Source organism: Geotrypetes seraphini, chromosome 3 (assembly GCF_902459505.1).
Source record: "Geotrypetes seraphini chromosome 3, aGeoSer1.1, whole genome shotgun sequence".
NCBI lineage: Eukaryota > Metazoa > Chordata > Amphibia > Gymnophiona > Dermophiidae > Geotrypetes > Geotrypetes seraphini.
The window spans coordinates 312578818-312604243 of record NC_047086.1 but is presented as its reverse complement, the minus strand read 5'-3'; positions in this window follow the sequence as shown (position 1 = coordinate 312604243).

Below are 25426 nucleotides of genomic sequence, written 5' to 3'. Positions count from 1 at the left end.
TCCTTTTCTCCTCCATTCTTATGCAATGTGCTTAATCTGAAAGTGGTGGAAAAAGAAAATGTTCCAGTCAAAATTTAGCTGGTGGCAGTCAACCTTTTTAAAGCGCTGAGTGCCGCTGGCTAAATTAGATCCAGATATTCAAGGCCAGGCCATGTCTAGGCACCGACATTACATATCTGGCATGTCAAGCCAGGAGCCACCTATTCAGGTTCCAGCTGAATATTGTCTGGGAACCAAAGTCAGCCCAAGACTCCCTCCCCCCCACCTTATTCCAACCTCCCCATGATTCCAATATCCTTGATCCCTCTCACCAACCTCTTGAACACCCCATTCTTAGGGGTGGTAAAGTAGAAAAGATTATATGTAATTTCAGACTTTATTCATTACTATAGCTCCCAGGTTCTATATATTCGTGACCATGTTTCGCACAAGGAGCTGTTTCAGGAGTGAGTGGTTACCAATTTATTTATTTGTTTTAGTATTTATAGACCACTTATAGACTAAATGGTTTATATTCAGGTACTCAAGGAGCTTACCCCCCCCCCCCTCCCTTTTATAAAAGCTGGCAGCGTGGGCCAGTGCGGTGAATCCTCTGATGCCAATAGGAATTGAATGGGCATTGAAGCATTTGCCGCCTGGCACTTGGCTTCATAGCTTTGTATAAGGGGGACCATAATTTGACAGTTTTTGGAGTTCTCTCTTTAAGTAGTAAGTTCTAGAACTATTCTATTGGTGATTATTGTTCTTGAACCAGATTGAAAACATGTTCTACATCTACTTTTCCATCAAAGTCTGTATATTTCCTAATTTATCTAAAAAAACAAACAAACCATAACCAGAGGAAATGGCCCAGCACTGAATATCTGGGCTGCCTCCTATGGTCTGAATATTAGCCCTTTGAACTTTTTCTTGCTAAGGAGGAAATAACGGTTACTGTATGACTATACAGTAAGAATCAGCTTGTTGGATAAAGTGGAAATGTGATTTTCTCATGTGAATTGTATTTCATGCTTAATTTAATTTCATCTCTTGGTTTCGGTATCCTTTCTTCCTTTTTTTCTTGGTTTCTTAACTGGGCAGAATGTGATTGATTTTTTTTTTCTTTGGTTTTTTTTCCTCTTTAATTAACTTTTGAAATTATTTCAATTCTGGTTGTCAAAGTATTGATATTGTGATTGCTATTTTGAAAACTTTAATGTAAATTGAAAAAAAAAAAAAAAAAAGAGCCATGAGTCTGGAGCTTTCAGATATGCGGTATCTCTAAAGTGCCATCTTGGATCCACAAAAAATATTCATTTTTTTTGCAGCATCTCCTTTATTTCTGACCCTTTGTCCTTTATTTATTTTTTAGTATTTATATTCCACTTATAACCTAAGTAGTATACATTCAGGTACTCAACAATTTTTTTCCCTATCTGTCCTGGCAGGAGTTGCCAGCGGCCATTAAACAATGACCAGGGAAAAGTACTGCCAAGTTTAATTAGCTTGTTCTGTCCAGAGCCCTGACGCAGCAAAGCGAAACGCGGGTGGCCTTCGTTAGCAACGGACAGCTGACTTAAAAGCACTACAGTTGTAATAAGTGCAACGTTCTGGCATGAAAGCTCAAAGCTAAGGGCTCCTTTTATCAAGGCGCGCTATGGGGGTTAGCGTGTCGGACATTTCATCACGCGCTAACCCCCGCGGCAGCCTAAAATCCTAACGCCTTATCAATGGAGGCATTAGGTACTAGCGCAGTATTCTGCGCGTTAAACCACTACCACGCCTTTGTAAAAGGACCCCTAAGTATTCAATCATTTTGATGAATTTAAATGTTTAAGAAGAGATTTGAAATTATAAGTTCAAGCAATAAGCAGAGGTTAAAAGGTAGGGGGAGCTTAAAACCGGTGATGTTAGTCCCATTCCAGGTTTGCAAATTGAATTGAAATAGTGAGCGGCAAACAGGGACCTGAGGTTTTCCTTCCAATACAATAAATACGTGTTATATTTATGATCAAGCTACAGCATGTTATGAATACAGGGGTACCTTGGTTTACCAGCATAATTCGTTCCAGAAGCATGCTCGTAAACCAAAATACTCGTATATCAAAGCGAGTTTCCCCATAGGAAATAATGGAAACTCGCTTTGATACGTTCCCCCCCGAGGCCAGTGGCGCTGCTCCCCCCTCAAGAACCGGCATTGCTCCCCCGCTCATGAAGGCCCCCCCCCCGCGTGATCCGCCATCCCCCCGTTCGTTTTGCCCCCCCCCCCCCCCCCCACGATCTGGAGATCCTCCCACTCGCATCGCACTCCCTCCCCGCCCCGATCCTGCATCCCCCAGGCATCCACCCACCCACCTGATCACATTTCTTACCCCCTTTTGACACCGGCACCAACGCACAGGACATGCTGGTGATGGTGCCCGAAGATCTGCCTCCTTCGCGCTGGGCCTTGAGCATCTGCGCATGTTCAAGGCCTTTGGGTTCCCGTTCTCCGAGAAACAAACATGTGCAGGGGGACCAGTGTGGCAGCGGCAGCACAAGGAAATTACCACCAGCTCACAGGCCATGTTGACAGACCTCTTCTTCTGGTGGGGTTTGGGAACTTCCCCCCAAGCCCTCCAGCTTAAGTATTTATTGGTTGCAGAGCACAGGGAGGAGGAAGCAGAGGTGAAGAGCAGGGGAGTAGAGCAAAATTTTCTTCTCCCTACATTTCTCTCAGTCCCCCCCTCCCCAATTTCTAGGTGTGGCAATGCAACTGATCCCAACACACTTATCAAACTCCACGCAGGCCAGGAACTTATCTGCCAACTTTTGATCTCTTGATCTTTCTCTTGACCCTCTCCCTTTCTGTTTCCTGGCCTACTCCTGACTGGTCACGTCCGTCCGCTTGGGCAGCTTTATCTTCACCCACACCTCCTTCTCACTCTCTCTCTCACATTACCCTCTCATCCATCACAGATATCATCCCTGGTAATCCTATCCAAGCTCTGTGGCTACTATAGCATCACCTCTTCTGTACTCCTTAACAAATTGATTTCTCCTTTTCTGTTTCTCTCTCTGCAGAATTAAAAGTCTTTAGCTGTTTTAAGATGTCTTTACTGAGATACTCATCTTTAATCTCTCCAAATATATTTGAGGAGTGTGTGGCGCAGTGGTTGGAGCTACAGTCTCAGCGCCCTGAGGTTGTAGGTTCAAACCCTGCACTGCTCCTTGTGACCCTGGGCAAGTCACTCAGTCCTCCATAGCCCTAAGTACATTAGATAGATTGTGAGCCCACTGGGACAGATAGGGAAAATGCTTGAGAACCTGACTGTAAAAACTGCTTAGATAACCTTGATAGGTGGTATATAAAAACACTTGATAAACTGGAATTGGCAGCTGTGGTTTCAATATTTTTTTCTTAGATGTTTGGCAAGCTCTCTTTGTGTTTTCTCTATAATTAGCTGGAAGCTTTTTGACTTATTAGTACATAAGAACATAAGTGTTTCCATACTGGGACAAACCAAATGTCCATCAAACTCATTATCCTCTTTCTGGCAAGCTCAGTATCCTGTTTCCAACAGTATATCCTATAACATGGATCAAGAGGAAATAATGATGAATTTTTTCACTCAATATGTTAAATGAAAATGTCCCTTAATTAATTATCCAACATTTCTTTTTTTTCTAGTCATTAAATTTTGCGGGGGAAAGGGGGTCTACTACTACTACTACTATTAATTATTTCTATAGCGCTGTACAGAGTCACAAAGAAGACAGTCCCTGCTCGAAGGAGTTTACAATGTAAACAGACAAGATAGACAAACAGGATGTCATGGATACAGTTAGGGGGAATAGTTAATCTGCTGGCTAGGTTGATGGACAGAGGGGAGTAGGGTTATGGATTGAAGGCTATATCAAAAAGGTGGGTTTTCAGTCTGCCCCCATGCATATAATTCTCCCCCCATGTATCTCCCCTTTATGTCTCTGTCCCTATGCCCCCATGCACATAATCCCCCCATGTATCTCCCCTTTATGTCTCTGTCCCTATGCCCCCATGCACATAATCCCCCTATGTATCTCCCCTTTATGTCTCTGTCTCTTTGCCTCCATGCACATAATTTCGCCTCTGTTTCTGTTACCTTCCTAAGTCCTGTTTTCCCCTGTCTTCCTCTTCCACACCAATGTGTCTCTCTCCTCTCCAACCCCATCTAGCTTTTTTCCCTCTTTCTCCCTCCGCTTCCAGCATCTGGCTCACCTGCCTGTCCTCCCCTTTATCTTTCCTGCTTTGGGTTCAATATTTGTTTCCCTCTCCATCCACTTGGCCCAGCATCTCTTTCCCTTTCACTCCCTCCTACCTACTATGAGGGAAAATGAATGGCCATGGATCACGCAGTCCAGCAACCCCCTCCTGCCCGATGCCGTGTCCCACCATCTCCATCCCTCCCTTCCTTCCCCTCACCTTATGTGGCAAAATTAATTGTTTTCCCAGTGGTATGCTTTCAACAAGTCGCGCGCGCGCGGCTGCTTCAGTTGAATCTTCTCTGATGCAACTTCCTGTTTCCAGTTGTATCAGAGGAGAAGATTCAACTGAAGCAGCTATGCTCTCGCGTGACTTGTTGAAAGTGTGCCACTGGGAGAAGAACAATTAAATTCAGCACATAAGGTGTGGGTGAGGGTGAGGGAGGGAGATGGCAGGATGCGGCGATCGGGTTGGAGGGTGCTCCTGGACTGTGTGATCTGTGACCGCATGTGTTCCCTTCACTGCGGAAACAAAACCATTCACCACTCCATAGGGCGGTGAATGGCCTTGTCTCCATTCCCACGGCGACTACTATTTTTTCGCTCCCCATTTTGGCGGGTTACCCGCGGCTCCCCGCAGCTAGCCGTGAGTATCAGTTACCATGTCATTTTCTAATACTGATTTGATGTGTGTAAATTCTGGCCAATTTCAAGCTTCCACAAGAAGGCTTTATAATATCCTTTGATAATAGTAGAGCAAGTTCACCAGAAAACAAAACAAAAAATCTGCATCTCTGAGCAACTGACTTTTTGCTTTACTGCATTTTTAGGTTTTCTATTACTTAAAGATAATATTGTGTTAATTGATCCAGCATTGTTAATAGCTGCCAGGCAAGAGCCACTTTCAAATCAGTGACCCTTGGAGTGGAAGGCACCTATCTTCCAGAGGAAGATATTTTGCCTCCTGAGGAAGGAAAGGGGAGTGGGACTTGAAATGCTGTGGCTACAATCAAAGTGGTTTACATATTATATACAGGTATTTAGTTTCTACCTGGGGCAATGGAGGATTAAGTGACTTGCTCAGCATCACAGGGAGCTGCAGTGGAAATTGAACCTAATTCCCCAGGCCACTTCACTAACCACTTGACTCTAACCACTCTGTTCTAGCTGTGTCTCATATTTCTAGTAATCATAGTTGCTGTTTCCTGATTGGCTCATCAAGGGTCCAGCTTAGAACAGACTCACTATTTTTGTTCCAGCTCTGGCTTTTTCCCCTTCTGCTTCAATCCTGTTTTGTTGTACAACTGTGTATTTGGTTCCTGTTGGTACCAGTGGCGTACCTAGGGTATGTGGCACCCGGGGCCCATAATTTTTTGACACCCCCCCATGTAAAAAAATATTTTTTGTAATAACCATGAAACTGAATAAATGGTCATAATAGAAACAGGCAGTGAAAATTTTCTTTTATTGAACCTCATATATGTAACCATTAATCCAAACATAACATAAATTATGTCTGAATTGTCATGACATCAGAAGTACATATGGAGTAGTTGCAGGTGATGCTTGGAACAGTTCTGATTGTGTTAGTTCGGTTTTATGTGTTTTTTGAATAGAAAGGTTTTTATTTCTTTTTTGAAGGTTTTGTAGTTTGTGGTCGAGGTCAATAGGTTGTAGAGTTGGGGGTCGAGTGTTGCAGCTCGAATGGCTAGGAGGTTGTCAAACTGTTTTTTTCTTTTGACGTTTTTGGTTGGAGGGTGTGTGAATGGTGCGTGAGTTCTCCTATGTCTGGTTGAGGTGGAATGAATTATTTAGCTGAAGAAATTAGTTACCCCCCCCCCCCATTCCACACACATTAATTCTCTTCCATTTTTGTTCCCATTAAAAAAACACTGATAAGTTCTCAGAAAAAAAATACATTAAAATAAGAAGTGAAACCAAAGGCCCCTACAGATGAGAACATAACATAAGAATAGCCTAAATGGGTCAGACCAATGGTCCATCATGCCCAGTAACCCATTCTCATGGAAGCCAATCCAGGTCACTAGTACCTGGTCAAAACCCAAAGAGTAGCAACATTCCTTGCTACCGATCCAGGGCAAGCAGATGTTTCCCCCATGTCTTAATAACAGACTATGGACTTTTCCTCCAGGAATTTGTCCAAACCTTTCTTAAAACCAGCTACGCTATCTGTTTTTACCATAACTTCTGGCCACTTCATTTTTAAGCTGAGATCTTTCCTTCCAAACAGAGACTTTGCTAGATGTCAAATACAACACAAGGTAACTTCACACGGACTTAGCTGTACAGGAAATGTGAATCTCCTCATACACCCACCATATAGTGCAAAAATGTGCATAGGTCTGGTTTTTTCTTTCGATCACTACATAGACTAATGCCGCACAAGCAGCACTGTTACAAACATATTCTGTAGGTCAGTGCTAAGGTTAATAAAGTTTCCTTCCTTGGACCAGAAGGAGATGCTGACAAACCACTGGAAGAGATCCCAAAACAACTACCCAGGAACAACACCCAAAGACCCACTCAGTGTGTGAACCAGTTGAGTGGAGTGGACTAACTGGGGGGTGGAAATGGGCCCGGAGTTTACTCAGCAGAATTTTCCAGATCACCTCTTCCTCTCAACACATTGACACGCTGCCACCACCACCACTAGGAACACCTCACCGGGTAGGCCAGCAATGCTATAAACTTTATAAAACACATTATTATATTTTCTTATAAAGCACATATTTTAACTGAACTCTCTGACATTTTCAGCCTTTCCATTCACAAAAATAGAAGGAAGAAAAGTTCCCATTTCCTGCTGTCTCATGTCCCCAGCCTATACAATATTTTTCTTCTGCAGAGTGCTGACCCTTCAAAAATCTGACCAAATCCTCATTTTACTTGCATTATAAAGTACTGAGGATGCCATCTCTCCCCAATCCCAGATCCTAAAGTCTAAGACAGTAGCACAAACTAGTGCTGCCAGATTCAGGAAAAAAAATTTTGATTCGATTCAGCCTATTAAATTGGTTTATCGATTCGATTTTCCTGCCCAATTGGGTGTTTTTTTCAAACATCCTGGTGGGTTTATTTTATAGCTTTTTCACCCCCCTTTGGCTTCTCCTAACCACAATGGCGCTGTGGTGTAAATAAAATAAAGAAACAAAAAGGACTTTTCCTCTCTCTGTTTGCGGTCTAACACCAGCTCTGGCAGGATACACATTTCAAATCTGACATATTGTAATCACAAAACAGAAAATAAAATTAATTTTTCTACCTTTTTGTTGTCTGGTTATTTTTCAAATCTTGTTGGTCCAAGGCTCTGGTTGTCTTCTGATAACTTGCTTGCCAGGGTCTCCTTCTTTCTTCTTTCTCTGTGCTAACCATCCATCTGCCATCTCTGTCCTCCCCTTCCGTTTCCCTTCTCTCCCCCGGATGTCTGGCATCTTTCCTTTTTTTGCCTCCCTCCACAGATCCACCTTTTCTTAACTACCCTTTCATCCAGCAGCTCTCCCTCCTTCCCCACCACCCCAGGGTCCACCATTTCTCTCTTTCTTTTCCCAACTACCCTTCTAACCAGTATCTCTATCCCCCCCCTCCACACCATCCCTTGTGTCAAAGTTCTCTCCCTTTCTGTTCCTTCCCTCCCTAAAACCCATGTCCATCATCTCTCTCTCTCCTCCTCTATTTTCAGACCCATTATTTCTTCCCACCCAAAGTCCGGCATATGCACGTCTCTTTGAACCCCTCCCCCTTCCCTCCATGTATTTCTACACCAGGGCCCCCCTCCCCTAAAGGCCTGTCCTCCCCTTAAAGGTCTGCATCCCACCCCTGAAGGCCTGCCCCCCCCTGAAGGCCTGCCCCCCCTGAAGGACTGTCCCCCCCCTTGATGGCCTGCCTCCCCCCGAAGGCCTGTCCCCCCCGAAGGCCTGCCTGCCTCCCCCCTTGAAGGCATGCCCCCCCTGAAATGGGCCTGGAGTTTACTCATCAGAATTTCCCAGATCACCTCTTCCTCTCAACACATTGACACGCTGCCACATTGACACGCTGTCCCCCCCCCCCCTTGAAGGCCTGCATCCCCCCCGAAGGCCTGCACCCCCCGGAAGGCCTGCATCCCCCCGAAGGCCTACACCCCCCTCGAAGGCCTGTCCCCCCCCTTGAAGGCCTGCCTGCCTTCCCCCCCTGAAGGCCTGTCCCCCCCTTGAAGGCCTGCACCCCCCGAAGGCCTACACCCCCCTTGAAGGCCTGCCCCCCCTTGAAGGCCTGCACCACCCCCGAAGGCCTACACCCCCCAGAAGGCCTACACCCCCCCTCGAAGGCCTGTCCCCCCCTTGAAGGCCTGCCTGTCCCCCCCTTGAAGGTCTGTGCCCTCCCTTGAAGGCCTGCACCCCCCCGACGGCCTGTCACCCCCCCCTGAAGGCCTGCCTGTCTCCCTTGAAGTCCTGTACCCCCCCTTGAAGGCCGGCAACCCCCCCGATGGCCTGTCACCCCCCCCCCCGAAGGCCTGCCTGTCCCCCTTGAAGGCCTGTCTCCCCCCCCCAACAAGGTCTACCTGCCCGCCCCACCCTGAAGGCCTGCTGCCCCCCCCCCCACTACCTCGAAGGACCGCTCGGCCCCACCACCACCACCACTGCTCATTCCCCCGGCCTCCACGCTTCATTTCCCTGGGGAAACAGCCTGCAGCAAGATTGCGCGATGCCAGCGATCTTTGCTTGCTTCGGCTGTTTCCTCCGCCGCGGTCCCGCCCCTCCTCTGACGTCAGAGGAGGGGCGGGACCGTGGCGGAGGAAACAGCCGAAGCAGGCAAAAATCGCTAGCATCGCAATCTTGCTGCAGGCTGTTTCCAAACGCGACACCCGGCGCAGGGGGGGGGAACCAGACCAGACCGGGAGCACCCCCTCAGGGCTTGGCACCCGGGGCGGACCGCCCCCCACGCCCCCCCCTTGGTACACCACTGGTTGGTACAATGCCTTTAAAACCTAACTTGAGAAATCTAGTTCTTGTTGTATGCTTGTCTAGTATGCAAGTCTTGGGAGGAACTGTCTAGTAACTACTGTTATTACTACTACTACTACCATTATTATTTCTAAAGGGCTACCAGATGCACATTAAACATGCAAGAGATAGTCCCTGCTTGAAACAGCTTACAATCTAATTATACAAATTATACGGGGCAAATGGTGAATCTATATATGTGTAGGTATGGAATTACAGAGGAAATGATGAGGTAGAGAGGGTAAGGGACTATAGAGGGAATGGCAAACAAATTTTTTTGTGCTTTGCAAGTTGGTAAGCCTGGTTAGGGACTCTCTAAGAGAATGAACCATCACAAATAAAGGTACAGAAAGATTAACTCAATCACTTAAATAAAAAGACTGATAGGACTCAGCTAAATTTGAATGCAGTTTATGCAGAGCTGCCAAGATACCCAGTTCTTATAAGGAAACTTTTTGGCCAGTCTTGGTTTTAAACTGACTTCCCAAAGCAGCATGGGTTTGTGGTTTCTGATTCTATCACTAAAATCAGTCTTGCAGGTCCCATTATGCATCAAGATGAGATTGTCAGAAATCCAGGGCTGTCCTGCAGTCTGTCTCCAAAGACTTTTCTTATGCCATATTCCAAGCAATGTAAATCTTGAGTAAAGTATTCTAGAACCATGCTAAAAGTGTTTCCGTTTTGAATTCTTGGACATACAATTTTGAATTCTTATGGATTTTACCATTGCTATTATACTATCAGAGATCAAGCATATTTCATATTCTGGTTGTTCAATTAGTGGTACAATTCAGGAATTCCTGTTTGCCCAATTAGTGATAGAAGTGTAGTGTGTAAGGAAGTAAAGATTGCAATTATTCCCTGTACCTTGAAACTACCAGAAACCTTTCAGGAACCATCTAAGCCTTATCCCTTAAAAGTTTGTTTGTACCCATGAAGCATTCAATAAACATCATAAATCTCCACCATCATATTGTTCTCATACAAGTTGAGAATAAAGCTTTGCAGCATACAACAGTTGTGCATGAATTTTCTCAACAAAATTTAATTATCACCTAAAAAGTCACTTTTTGTTTACATAAAGGTATGTTTTTTGTGAAATATTTTTATTGTGTGTGGGGTGGTGTGTATGTGATGTGGCTGCTGAGTTTTGGATGGTGTGATTGGGGTCTGAGAATATGAATTGCGCTTGGGGTTTTTTCCTGGTGTCAAAAAACATAAAGGTATTGTTATTGCACATAATAAAGTATCCCTTTTGTAAAGTAAGTAGAACAAAGGAACTTATCTTAGAATCTTCTCAAGAAGTCAACTAATCGAGCTTCTTTTCTCCCATTCCAGTTTGAAAACAGCATGACTTCAAGGGATTCTTCTCATATGTAACAGCACTCCGCTGATGTCCTTGGATTATGAAACCATTTGCATTGGGTAGTGGACCGAAGACTCTGGGTAACCTGGCAGCTTCACCTTAGAAAAGTTCTTTATGAAATGTTTTCAGTGGTTCCTGGCACAACAAAACAGGGGAACCAATTCCACAAAAATCGAACAAACAAGAGCAAAGTGGAAATGTCCAATCAGAATGGTGCACAAAAAAGTGTCATTCAACTCATCTGATAAATCCAATGATCTTTATTCATCCAAACCAATTCAAACATCCAAAGCAGCTCAATGACTCGACATGATCATGTTTCGGCCATCCGGCCTGCATCAGGAGTCTTTGGGTATCAAATGGTCTTTAAAATAACAAGTGGACTAAAGTAAAATGTTCATGCCGTTGCTCCGAATGGATGTTTGAATTGGTTTGGATGAATAAAGATCATTGGATTTATCAGATGAGTTGAAAGACACTTTTTTGTGCACCATTCTGATTGGACATTTCCACTTTGCTCTTGTTTGTTCAGTGGTTCCTGGCACACACACAGCAGGTTCCATACGCAGGGCTTCTTCATTGCTGAATAAGAACAGCTCACTTCTGGGTAATTTGAAAATTTTCTGCAATGACACTCAGGTTTGTGATGTTCTCACAAGCACCACATATTTCTAATTCTGTGGCTTTAACCCTTGTTTCAAAGCCTCCTGCTTTCAGTACTCTAATTTGTGTTATTCCATGCTTGTTGCTGGTTTCTCGGTCTCGCTGTGTCATTTCAGCCGTCATACAGTGGTTGTCTTAGGGCAGGGGTGTCCAATGTCGGTCCTCGAGGGCCGCAATCCAGTCGGGTTTTCAGGATTTCCCCAATGAATATGCATGAGATCTATTAGCATACAATGAAAGCAGTGCATGCAAATAGACCTCATGTATATTCATTGGGGAAATCCTGAAAATCCGACTGGACTACGGCCCTCGAGGACCGACATTGGACACCCCTGTCTTAGGGTATTCTGTGAGTTTTGCAGTTTGGCTTTATAATAGTAGGTCCTCAAACCTGATTGGTCGGGGCTTTAGGTAAATGGGGCCGGAAAGTCCGTTGGTCACCAATTTGAATTTTGGCAGGCTACACCAACTTCTGCTTTAGTTCAGGAGTTCTCAAATCCAGTTCTCGTGGTCCACAACCCAACCTGTTTTTCAAGATTGCTAAAATGAAAATGTATGAGGTATACAGTGTTTGCATGCAATGGAAGCAGTGAATGCATCTTTTACATGTGCATTTAAACAGTTATGTTATTATTCTGAAAAGAAAAGTAGGTGTCTAGGTTCCTTTATAGAATAGGCTCCAGACATGCAGTTATAGAATTTTCTTCAAGAAGTGGCTTGATTAACGCATTAGAAGTGAGAAAAAAATTCCTGTTTTCATGAAAATCATAATTATGTCCATGAAATTAGAATGCATCTAAAACAATTTTTCTTAAAACAGTGGTTTTCAACCTAGTCCTCAGGAACCACCTGGCCAGTCAAGTTTGCAGGATACACTTAATGAATATACATAAGAGATGTTTGCATGCAATAGAGGAAGTGCATGCTTAGACATCTCATGTATATTCATTGTGGATATCCTGAAAACCTGATTGGCCAGGTGGTCCCAGAGGACTGGATTGAAAACCAGCATCTTAAAAGAGAAATGCAAATTCCGAGTATAGAGAAACCAGCATTTACACATTCATAATCAGAAACCATTGTCGGTAAAAGCTTTCTTTCCAGTATTGATGAAAAGATGGGTGATCAATTTTTGCTTCAGTTATATTTCTATCTTTGGCTTTTACTTTGCTTTCTTGTAAAAGAATAATGTCATTAGTGGTTGTTATTTTATCATCTGTAAAAATAAATAAATAAAATGATGGACTCTGTACTTTATCTGCAAAGAAGCTGGATCACACAGAATGTTGGGAACACATGATCCTGGGAAAATCCCCTCCCCCCATGTAAAATAGGAGGAAAAGTCTCCTAAAAAAGGCTGGTACCTCCTTGACAGCCATATCCTTTCACACCATGGCATAATGCAGCTCAGTGTGCTTTGAAGGCATAAGATGGTGGTGGTCCTGGCTTATCTTTCAATGGATAGTGATCTTTATCACCAAGCCATAACAAACTTGAGCTAAATTAAAAGGGGGAAAAATCACATCCCTCCCCCCTGCAAGTCTCAGGAAAGGTATCAAATCAGCATGACTTTCTTTCAGGCACTTCTTTCATAAAAGATGAATTGCATTTTTTTTTTTTTAATTCTGAATTATTTTATTTAGACAGACAAAACAGTGCTGAATTTTGCAATACCTGCTGGTGTGCCATTAAAAATAGAAGCCACAGCGGCAACTTGCCAAAGTAGATCAGGTATTAATGGAGAGAAATGAGGGTTTGTATTTTAATTTCACATATAACTTCAAATAATCCAGTTAGGATGAAAATAGCAACATTGTGAATACACTTTCACACATGTCAGGATTCTGGGAGTAGCTGACAGTAGGCAAGGTGAGCCTGAAAGAAACCTCCTGGCCTGGGCACACCAAACTAACTTCTAGAAAAACAATTGAAACGTACAAAGAAAATAATGGCTTGATTCTACTAATGGGATTCTGAAGATCTCATTGTTGGAGCTGAAATGCATGTGTTTTCTATGCTTTAATAAATAACTTTGCTATACATTACTGTTTAGTGAGCCTGAATTTCTGTATCTATCACATACAATCAGCTCAGCCAACTCAGTGGCTCTTAACCCTGTTCACAACCAGTCAGGTTTGCAATTTAATAATAATAATAATATGCATGAGGCATATATGGGCATAGGATAGGCTGGAGTGAGCTTGGACGGCAACTTCGGCATTTGGAATCTAGCACAATACCAGGTAGACTTTACAATCTATGACCCAGAAATATCAAAGAAGAGACAAGTTAATTTAATCATGTATTTTTAATAGGCATAACTAATGGACAGATTGGATGGACCATTCAGGTTTTTATCTGCCATCATTTGCATTTACTATGAGATGGACAGCACTATTTTACATTTTACATAAGACATACAGATATCTAGGCATAAGATGTAAAACAGTGTGATAGCCATGTTAGTCCACTTTTAAAGGTAATATATAGAAATAAAACAAAACATAAGAAAATAAGATGATACACCCTTTTTAAATATTAAACTAACAATACATTTTTTATTAGCTTTCAAAAGTAATCCTTCTTCAGATCAGAAAAAGATAAGATGTAGATATCAGAATTGACGTGATTAGGTCAGGATGTGTCAAATTCTGATAGCATTGAAGCTAATGAAGAGTATCAGTCACTGTTTCCTCTGTTAAGCAGGAATCCTTCACCTACACTCTTGCCAGTGGGAGGAGCTGTTTCACTATCAACATTTTCAATAGAAAAGAACAGACAAGCTTTGTAGAACTCCAAGGATCCTGCTTGTCCCTAGCAACTGAAAACCCAGTATTGAAGACAACATCACATCCTCCTACCCCCGAGGACTCAGTTTATAGAGAACAGTTGTACCAGTTAAATGAGGTGAAAAGCATAATATCTAAAACATTAAAGGTGGCAACTAGGCAATATACACATCTAAATGTTGGCACTTATAAGCTGAACTTCTAGAACATAGATATGTATGTATGCCATTCTGGAACTCTTTGGCCCTGGGCGTCCTATACAGAATTGGGCCTTCACCCGCCCAAAGTTAACCCAATTCTGTAACCGACGTCCATGTTGCAGACGCCGGTTTCAGAATCGGGTTTAACATGCCTAACCCCCATCCCCGGACCCCTCCCCCAACGACCCCCCAAAGATCACCAGCAGGAGGGTGCCCAACTCCTCCTGCCGGACCCCCCAACGCCCCCCCTAAGATTGCCGGCAGGAAGGTGCTCAATCCTTCCTGCCGACAGAACCCGCCCCCCCCCGATGATCGCAGCAGGAGGGTACCCAACCCCTCCTGCCAGACCCCCCAACAGCCCCTGAAGATCACAGCAGGAGGGTACCCAATCCCTCCTGCTGACCCCCCCAATGGCCCTCCCGAAGATCGCGGCAGGAAGGTACCCAACCCCTCCTGCCGGTCCCCCAACGGCCCCCCCTAAGATCACGGCAGGAGGGTACCCAACTCCTCCTGCTGGACCCCCTCCCACCCCAGAACCCTCCCCCCCTTGGGCTTACCTGCAAGTTGGACTGGATGGCTCCTTGCATGTCCGGCCAGCAGGCCCGCCTCCATCCAAATGAGGCAGGCCCGCCCCTCCCCTACACAACCCACAGGATCCTAGGGCCTGATTGGACCAAGTGCATGCTAAGGGCATCTGAGCAATTGTTTCATAGAGATGACTTCTTTCAGGATGACAACACTTCATGATATTGAGCAAAAACAATGGCAGACTGGAAGGAAGAAACCTTGTTGAAGGCAATTGAATGGCCAGCACAGTTTTCAAATCACAATCCAGTTAAGAATTTATTGTATAAGGTTGAGAATTTATGGTTTAAGGTGTCACTTGAAATAACAGACAGCTAATGAACATGAGGGAACTTATTCTTATTGCTACCTGGAACCATATCATCAGTCAGGAACAACTCCTGAAGCTGGTGCACTCCATGCCAAAGAAATGCTATCAAAGGCTTGTCAATTAAGTATTAAAAGCCAAAACTTTAGAAACAGCCCCTTTCAGGGCTACTACAAAAAATGAAAATTAATTCATAAAGACCCGAGTAGTCCATCCAGTCTGCCCATAAATTAATTTAGTTTAAATGGTCCTTTTTCTTAGATATTTCTGGGCCAGAAACCCAGAGCCCTGCCCGGTAGTATGTTCAGGTTCCATCTAATGAAGTCTCCATCAAAGCTCACTCCAGCCCATCTTAACCTTCCCAGCCATCAACACCCTCCCCAGACTGTCCTCAACTGACCGTGCAATCTGTCCAGTACTGACCTTAGTTCCTTCAATGTATAGCAATTATTTTCTGACTAGAGATCATCTGTGTTCATCCCACATTTATTTGAACTCTTGACACCGTTTTCTTCTCCACCACCTCCTTTGGGAGCGCATTCCATGCATCAACCACACTCTCTGTAAAGAAGAATTTCCTAACATTACTCTTGAAGAGATTAATGTTAATATGCCTGATAGTAGTTGTATTATGTAACTTCAGTTTCGATACATGCATTTGAATCGCACAGGTTCCCCCAGAAGCAAATAACATCTTAGTTGACATCCTGATAGAAGTTTATAGTCAGAAAGAATGCACAATTGAATTTCGATAGTAAGCAGGTGCATTGTCTTAGAACTTTAGAGAGAACAAGAGGGCACTCTCTAAAGTTGAAAGGGGATAGATTCCGTACAAACGTAAGGAAGTTCTTCTTCACCCAGAGAGTGGTAGAAAGCTGGAACGCCCTTCCAGAGGCTGTTATAGGGGAAAACACCCTCCAAGGATTCAAGACAAAGTTAGACAAGTTTCTGTTGAACAAGAACGTGCGCTGGTAGGGCTAGTCTCAGTTAGGGTGCTGGTCTTAGACCAGAGGGCCGCCGCGTGAGCGGACTGCTGGGCATGATGGATCACTGGTCTGACTCAGCAGTGGCAATTCTTATGTTCTTAATTCTGGAAAATAATTTGCCATACTATCACACAGTCAAGTTTCAAGTTTATTTCATATTTGATAAAATCGCTTTTTTCAAAGATTACAAAGCGATGAACAATAAATAATTTTTTAATGAGGGAGACATACAATGTAGGGATAGACAGACATAGACTTCGTAGGGCAGGAAATTTCCGAGGAAAAGCGGGGAAGGGGGGTGGAGGGGACACGAGGAGGCAGAAATTTGCGAGGGTAAAGGATGAGGGTAAAGCAGAGGCACAGTTAACGGGTGAACAGCCCGAAACTCAAGGGAAGGCGGCCCAGGTAAAAGCAGAGGTGGTGGACAAACGCCGGGACCTACAGTGCTTATATACGAATGCAAGAAGCCTCAGGGCCAAGATGGGCGAACTGGAAGTCATGGCCAAAGGGGAGGACCTGGATGTAATTGGAATTACGGAAACTTGGTAGACAGAGGACAATCAATGGGATGTGGCGCTGTTAGGGTACAAGCTCTACAGGAGGGACAGGACCCACAAGAAGGGGGGAGGCATAGCACTATACATAAAGGACTCTATCTACTCGGTCAGGATGGATACGGCGACAAAGGCAGAGGGGCTGGAATCACTATGGGTCAAATTGCCGGGAACCAAAGGTGCAGACATAAAACTGGGGCTGTATTATCGTCCACCTGGTACGCCGGATGCAGTCGGACACGACTTGGAAGCGGAACTGAAGCAGGAATGCAGTACTGGAAATGTAACAGTGATGGGGGACTTCAACTACCCGGGGATAGACTGGAGTACGGGTCACTCCAACTGCACCAGGGAAACGGAATTTGTAGAAGCTGTGAGGGACTGCTTAATGGAACAACTAGTCAAGGAACCGACACGAGGGGGAACTACACTTGACCTCATCCTTAACGGATTAGGGGGGCCTGCAAGAGGGGTAGAAGTGGGAGGACCACTAGGCAACAATGATCACAACGCAATCAGATTCACATTAGAAAGGGGGACACCCATAGTGAGGAGGACCGCATCGACTGCGCTCAACTTCAGGAAAGGGAACTATGTTGCTATGAGGGAAATGGTGGGGAGGAAGCTCAAGAACAGCTTTAGGATGGAGACTGTAGGAAGCGCCTGGACCCTATTCAGGGACACCCTGCAGGAAGCACAAAACCTGTACATCCCCAGTTTCAGGAAAGGCTGTAAGAACAAGCGGTCAAAAAGCCCGGTTTGGAGAACAACTGAAGTAAAGAGGGCAATAAGTGACAAGAAAGTGTCCTTCCGGAGATGGAAAAAGGACCCAATGGAGGAAAATCACCAGGAGCACAGGAATTGCCAAAAGGAATGCCACCGAGAGGTTAGAAAAGCAAAAAGGGAATACGAGGAGGGGCTGGCCAGGGAGGCGAAAAACTTCAAGGCATTCTTCAGTTACGTAAAGGGGAAGCAACCAGCGAGAGAGGGGGTGGGGCCGTTGGATTATGGGGATAGGAAAGGAGTGATTAAGGAGGACAAAGAAGTAGCTGAGAGGTTGAACACGTTCTTCTCGTCGGTCTTCACGTGCGAAGACACATCCAATATACCGGACTCAGAGGAGCTCATGAGTGGGGAACAGGCCGAAAAATTGGAGCATATAGAGGTAAGTCAGGAGGATGTCCTCAAACAGATAGACAGGCTAAAAAGCGGCAAATCGCTGGGACCGGACGGGATCCACCCAAGGGTTCTAAAGGAACTAAGACAGGAAATAGCGGGCACAATCCAGCATGTTTGCAACCTATCCCTGAGAACAGGAGAGGTGCCAGAGGACTGAAAGCTGGCGAATGTCACACCTATCTTTAAGAAGGGATCGAGGGGTGACCCCGGGAACTACAGGCCAGTGAGCCTGACTTCAGTTATAGGGAAGATGGTGGAAGCGATGATCAAGGACAACATTTGCGAACACATCGAGAAAAATGACTTACTGCGAACAAGCCAGCACGGATTCTGTAAGGGAAGGTCATGTCTTACGAACCTACTGTACTTCTTTGAGGGAATAAGCAGTCAGGTGGACAAAGGGGAACCCGTAGACATCATTTACCTCGATTTTCAAAAGACTTTTGACAAGGTGCCACATGAAAGGCGGCTTAAGAAGCTGTGGAACCACGGGGTGGGCGGGGATGTACACAGATGGATCAAGCACTGGCTGTCAGGTAGACTGCAGAGGGTTGGAGTAAAAGGCCAATATTCTGACTGGCGGGGAGTCACGAGCGGTGTGCCGCAGGGATCGGTGCTGGGGCCGCTACTCTTCAACATATTTATCAATGACCTGGAAACGGAGGCAAAATGCGAGGTTATAAAATTTGCAGACGATACCAAACTCTGTGGCAGAGTTAGGACCAGGGAGGAGTGTGAGGACCTGCAAAGGGACCTGGACAAGCTGGAAGACTGGGCAAACAAATGGCAAATGTGCTTTAACGTTGAGAAATGCAAGGTCATGCATATAGGAAATAAGAACCCGTTGTTCAACTACAAAATGGGGGGGGGGGGGGCACTTCTGGGAGACAGCGGACTTGAGAGAGACTTGGGTGTGCTAGTGGATGCATCAATGAAGCCAACCGCACAGTGCGCAGCAGCGTCGAAAAAAGCCAACAGGATGCTGGGCATCATAAAGAAGGGTATCACAACCAGGACGTGGGAAGTCATCATGCCACTATATCGGGCGATGGTGCGCCCGCATCTGGAATACTGCGTTCAGTATTGGTCGCCGCACCTCAAGAAGGACATGGCGGTACTTGAGAGAATCCAAAGGAGAGCAACGAAGCTGGTAAGAGGGCTGGAAAACTGCCCATACGCCGAGAGGCTGGATAAGCTGGGTCTCTTCTCTCTGGAAAAGAGGAGGCTCAGGGGAGATATGATAGAGACCTTCAATATCCTGAGAGGCATAGAGAGGGTGGATAGGGACAGGTTCTTCAGACTGAGAGGGACAACAGGTACGAGGGGGCACTCAGAGAAACTGAAGGGGGATAGGTTCAAGACAAATGCAAGGAAGTTTTTCTTCACCCAAAGGGTCGTGGACACATGGAATGCGCTCCCGGAGGAAGTGATCAGGCAGAATACAGTACAGGGATTCAAACAGGGATTGGACGGATTCCTGAGGGACAAAGGGATCGTAGGGTACTGAAAGGGGTGCGGGGACAAAGGGTCAGGAATTTGATGGGAAGATAGGACTTCGATGAGAAACCAAGGGGTGATTCAGACAGGTCATGACTTGTTGGGCCGCCGCAGGAGCGGAATGCTGGGCGGGATGGACCTGTGGTCTGACCCAGCAGAGGCACTGCTTATGTTCTTATGTTCTTATGAAATAGGAAAGAGAACAAATAAGGATAAAACAATAGGAGTTATGTTATATTAGATCAGTACTTCCTACTTCACTTGGGAATAGTAACTCGGTTTAAAGGCCTAATTAATTAAAAGCGTTTCTAATACAAGAAACTTTTCACAGAAATATATACAACATGAATAAATCACAATCAGGACTTTTAAAGTGAGGGACAAGTGCATAAAAATGTATCTTATGCATATTCAAAAGTGCTTATTCAGATAGCGGCATCTGATATCCTGATAAATGCATTCGGTCAAGATATCCTGGGGCAGAATATGGGTGAATTGTGCCAAGGCAGAACATGGACAGAGCCAATGTTGTCATAGAAACATAGAAATAGACGGCAGATAAGGGCCATGGCCCATCTAGTCTGCCCACCCCAATGACCCTCCCCTACCTTTCTCTGTGAATAGATCCACGTGTCTATCCCATTTGGCCTTAAAATCAGGCACGCTGCTGGCCTCAATAACCTGAATTGGAAGACTATTCCAGCGATCAACCACCCTTTCAGTGAAAAATAATTTCCTGGTGTCCCCGTGCAGTTTCCCGCCCCTGATTTTTCACGGATGCCCCCTTGTTGCCGCGGGACCCTTGAAAAAGAAGATATCTTCTTCCACCTCGATGCGGCCCGTGAGATACTTGAATGTCTCGATCATGTCACCCCTCTCTCTGTGTTCCTTGAGTGAGTACAGCTGCAACTTATCCAGCCGTTCCTCGTACGGGAGATCCTTGAGTCCCGAGACCATCCGGGTGGCCATTCTCTGGACCGACTCCAGTCTCAGCACATCCTTACAGTAATGCGGCCTCCAGAATTGCACACAGTATTCCAAGTGGGGGTCTCACCATTATACAATGGCATAATGACTTCAGGCTTACGGCTGACGAAACTCCTGCGTATGCAACCTATGATTTGCCTTACCTATGATTTGCTTGCTCCACTTGATTGGCAGTCTTCATGTTCTCACTGACGATCACCCCTAAGTCTCGTTCTGCTTCAGTTCTTGTTAGGATCTCGCCATTAAGGGTGTAAGTCTTGCATGGATTTTGGCGAGTTATCCCGATAGAGGTAAATTCAAGAAAGATCAGCTATAGTTAAACACCAAACATTTTGGTGCTAAGTAGCAATTCTAAAATGACAATTCTACATGGAACTGCTTGGTTCTCCCAAATCCAAAACAAGCCCACTATGAAACTACTCAATCTATAGTTTTTTATTTTCTTGCCCCAAAACTTTGGAACGACTGTCTTCCATATCTCCGCTCAGGACAGACCTTTTCTAAATTCAAAACCCTGCTGAAATCCTAGCATTTCTGTGCAGCCTTCAACCTAGAGGTCACTTGATAATACAGTGGTACCTTGGATTATGAGCATAATCCATTCCAGGAGCATGCTCGTAATCCAAAATGCTCATTTATCAAAGCGAGTTTCCCCATAGGAAATAATGGAAACTCACTTTGATAGGTTCCCACCCCCCACCCGAGGCCAGCAGTGCTGCTCCCCCCCCCACGAGAACCGGCATTGCTCCCCCCGAAGGCCCCCCCCATGAACTGGCACCCTCACCCCGTGATCTGCACCCCCCCACCGCCATCGGGCACCCCCCCCCCCGCCGCCATGCGCAAGGCCCAGCACAGGAAGCAGATCTTCAGGCACCGGCACCAGGCACAGGACATGCTGGTGCCGGTGCCGCTGCGGAGACTACAGCAAAGTAAGAAGAGGGTTCGGGTGGGTTGGGGGGACCTCAGGTCACGGCGGGGTGGGGTGCCCGATGGCGGCGGGGGGGGGTGCCAGTTCATGGGGGGAGGGTGCCGGTTCATGGGGGGGGCTCGCAAATCGAAGCGCGCTCGGTTTCCGAGGTGCCGATTTTGCAAATGTTTTGCTCGTCTTGCAAAACACTCGCAAACCAGTGCACTCGTAAACCGAGGTACCACTGTACTCCACACCTGCCTTGGACTCAAGAGTTGCACATAGAGAGCCATTTTCGATAGTGCATCTAAGTCCGATTTGGATGTCTTGAGAAGTGCATCCAAAAATCAGGAGGCAAAAACATTCATTTTCAAAACCACTAGATGGTACTTTTTTTTTTTTCTTTTCAAAAATGACCTATTTAGACATTTTAGCCATTAGGACATCCAACTTTTTTGGCCATTTTCAAACACAAAAACATCCAAGTTAAAAACATCTAAAATCAAGCCCTTTGGACATAGATAAGATCACCATTTATACTACACTGGCCACACACACATGCTAGCAGAGCAGTGGGACACCTTAGAGAGCACTGCTGTAAACTTCACATAAAGGGTGCCAGGTACACATCTCACTAGAACCCCCAAACCTACTGTACCCACTTGTCTACCACCCCAATAGCCCTTATATCTGCAGGTGTTACTTTTATAGCAGTAAAGTAGGATTTTGGTGGACTCACACTTTCCACCATAAATGTAGTGGTTAGAGTGAGATATGGGCCTGGGTCTCCCCTCTCTATGGTTCACTACATCCCCATCAAGCTATTCCAGACACTTGCTTGCTGCTTTACTAGGATTTCCCATACTAGGTGTTGCTGTTATAGAGACAGGTATGTACTGTTTCATTCAGATCTTTGGGGTGGGAGGGAATCAGTGACCACTGGGGGAGTAGGGTGGGTCATAACTTAATCCCTCCAGTGATCATCTGGTCAGTTTGGTTACCTTTTTTGGCACTTAGACGCTTTTAAAACAGGTCTAGCTTCAGACATCTAAATGGTGTTCTAGACGTCTTGGGAAATGTTTGATTATCATCACAAGACATCCAAGCACTACGTGCACCCAAATTCTAACCATAACATGCCTCAAGCTCACCCCCTTGAACTTTGGATGCACTGTGGACAAAATGTCTAGCAGGATGTCTAGGAAGTCAGTTTTGAAAATCTGCACTTGGATGTTTTGGTGATTAAAACGTCCAAGTGCCGGTTTATGCCATTTTTTGTATGTCTTTTTTGAAGATGAGCTCCATAGAGGGCCATAATCAAAAGAAACGTCTAAGTTCGATTTGGACGTAGGACACTAGTCACCCAAAGTCAGCACCGGTAAAATGTCCATTCTCAAAAAGTATGTCTACTCTAAACTATTCAGTTTTTTATAAAATCATCTATCTGTACGTCCAGGTATTTGTTCATCCAGACTGCCATTACGTCTATCTTTATACCAAATTCTCAACCAATAATGTGTCCAAGTCCCTTTGGATGTGGGAGGGGCTAGTATTGTGATGAACTGGCCACCCATACATGGCAACAGAGCAATGGGGCACCTACAGGGCACTGCTGTGAACTTCACAAAAAGTGTGCCACATAAACATCTCAAAGAATACCAAAGAAATTTTGGCAATATGGAAGAAAGACAATTCACTCTCTCTACCTAAACCATAATGAGGAGAGTATTGAAGAGAAAGACCTCAGTACTGGGGAACTGCGAAAGATCAAACCCCAGCAGTGTACCCCTGGGCAGACAACTCACCAGAACTTCCTTATAGATTATGGCGAGCTCTCCAAAATCCTCTATACCTACCTGTCTACAACCCCAATAGCCCTTATGGCTGCAGCTAGCACCTATATGGCAGTACAGTAGGGTTTGGGTTTTTTTTTGGTGGGCTCTCCTTTTCCACCATGAATGATGTGGTTAGAATGGCTTATGGGCCTGGGTCTTCCTCTCTATGGGTCACTAGCTCACCCCCCAGACTACTTAAGCCACCTCTGTGTAGCTCTACTAGATTTTTCTATGCTAATGTTCCTGAGGCAGGTATGTATGTTTTATCCTGAACTTTGTGGGGTGCAACAGGGTCAGTGAACATGGGGAGAGTGTGGGGGAAGGGTCTTTACTTTGTCTCTGGTCACTTTTGATATCTTTTGGGCACTTATACCTGTCTAACTCGCAACATATAAGTTTTGCCTAGGCAATCTTGTTAAATATTCGATTATCCCTGCGGGACAACTAAGTCTATGTCGGCCCACATCCTACCCATGTCCCGCTCTAACCACTCCTCTAAAAACGCCCCTTTCAACTCTGGGCACACAGCAGGCTTCAGAGGTCTAAAATGTCCCTGGATACATCCAAAAATCTGTTTCGATTATCAGCACTTGGATGACCTGTCTTTTAGATCGTCCAAGTGCTGACTTGGGTGGGTTTTCAGACCTATTTAATTTTTGATTATGCGCCCCATTGTGTTTTTATTCTTTGTCCTTTATGAGTACTTATTTGTTCCTATGATGCTTTACATGGAATTCTTTTCTTAAGTGTGGCTATTTTTATTGTAAACCGCATTGACCCACCCATTGGAACCTGTGGTATATCAAGCATTAAAAAGCTATAAACCATTTTATAGAATGCTAGTGTAAGTCCACATTTTCACATCTAACTTTAGGCATGAGCATTTATGCCAGTTCAGAGTCTGGTAAACGCTAGCAGCTAAGTACTGGCAGCTTGGCATAAAAATGACTGTATTCATACCTTTTACCTGCCCATGCCCCTCCCAGATCCATGCACTCTTTGGAGTTGTATTCGTCCCTGTTTATAGAACAGGGGTGAATGTTAGTTATGTGTGAAGCTACTAATTTTTGCTAATTAGTGCTTGTTTTGCCCATTATTAGTACTTATATTCAATTAAATGCCAATGTAGTTCTAATTAACAAAGGGCCCTTTCACTAAGTAGCAGTATGCACTAACATATGCTTACCATCGCTTAAAAACAGTGCTAGCAGGCCTTTCTCAAGAGCCATTTGCTAACTACAAGCTTGGAGGGGGAGTGTGTTTGGGGATTGGAGAGTTAGTGGGTAGGCGTCGATGCACACTGACCAATTAGAACAGGAATAGCACAGGAACTTACACAGTAAGTTATGGTAAAGGCTCATGCACTAATGGTCACATGCTAATTTTGAAATTAGCATATGGCTATTAACAGGGAAATTCAAATTGTGGCCATTTGAGAGCTGCACCAAAAAGTGGCCTCAGTGCGTGGCTAACTCACAAGTCACAAGTCACTTTTTAGAACAGTTTAGTAAAAGAACCCTTAAATTATGCACATTACTGACCCTATTACATAACTGTGTGCCTAGTAGCGCATTTAATTTTAGGTACCATGAACAGAATCTTGGGGTCTATGGGCTAAATATTACTACTGTCCATATGCTTTCTGGTACTGGCCACATTTTCCAGATATTCAATGATGGTCGCTATCCAGATAGTGACGCTGAATATCCAGATAATTTTTTTTACCGCTGCAGCTGGTGTTTTAGAAAACTCTGAATGTGGTGACTGAATTGTGACCCAATTGTGAACATTCTGAAATCTTAGTTGGTTGCAAGATGATAACAAGAGGTTTGAGAACACTTGTGCAATCCCTTGAATACTCTACCTTTATAAAACCAAAATAATACCATAGGGTTAATTCACAACTTTTCTTTCATAGCTCCTGAGCTCTTTCAATCAAGTGTATGTTAAAAGAAAACAAAGCCTTTGATTGGAGGAAAGTGGAGCGAAATGTTATCTTACAGCTATGATACATGGCTTCCAGAAGACACAGAAAGGTGACACAAATCAACCATCAAACCAACTGACAGTAGACAGGAAGGATTAGTGTTGACATAGCAGACCTGACCTCTGCAAGTAGTGGAACTATGTCTAAATACAGCCTTGCCTATCTGAAATCACCCCAGGCAAAGGAGCGACAGAACCTGTAGGCAGGGCCTTAGGAAACAATTGACATTAGGACCTTCTCATGCCTAATTGGACTGACAGCTCCGTCTGCCTGCTGGACAGTGTTTATTTAGTCTTTGTTGTGAGATGAGCAGCGCAAGCTGATATGAGTTCCAGACATAGTAAACAGAGAGAATGCAATATTAGCTCTTCCTATTCCACAACA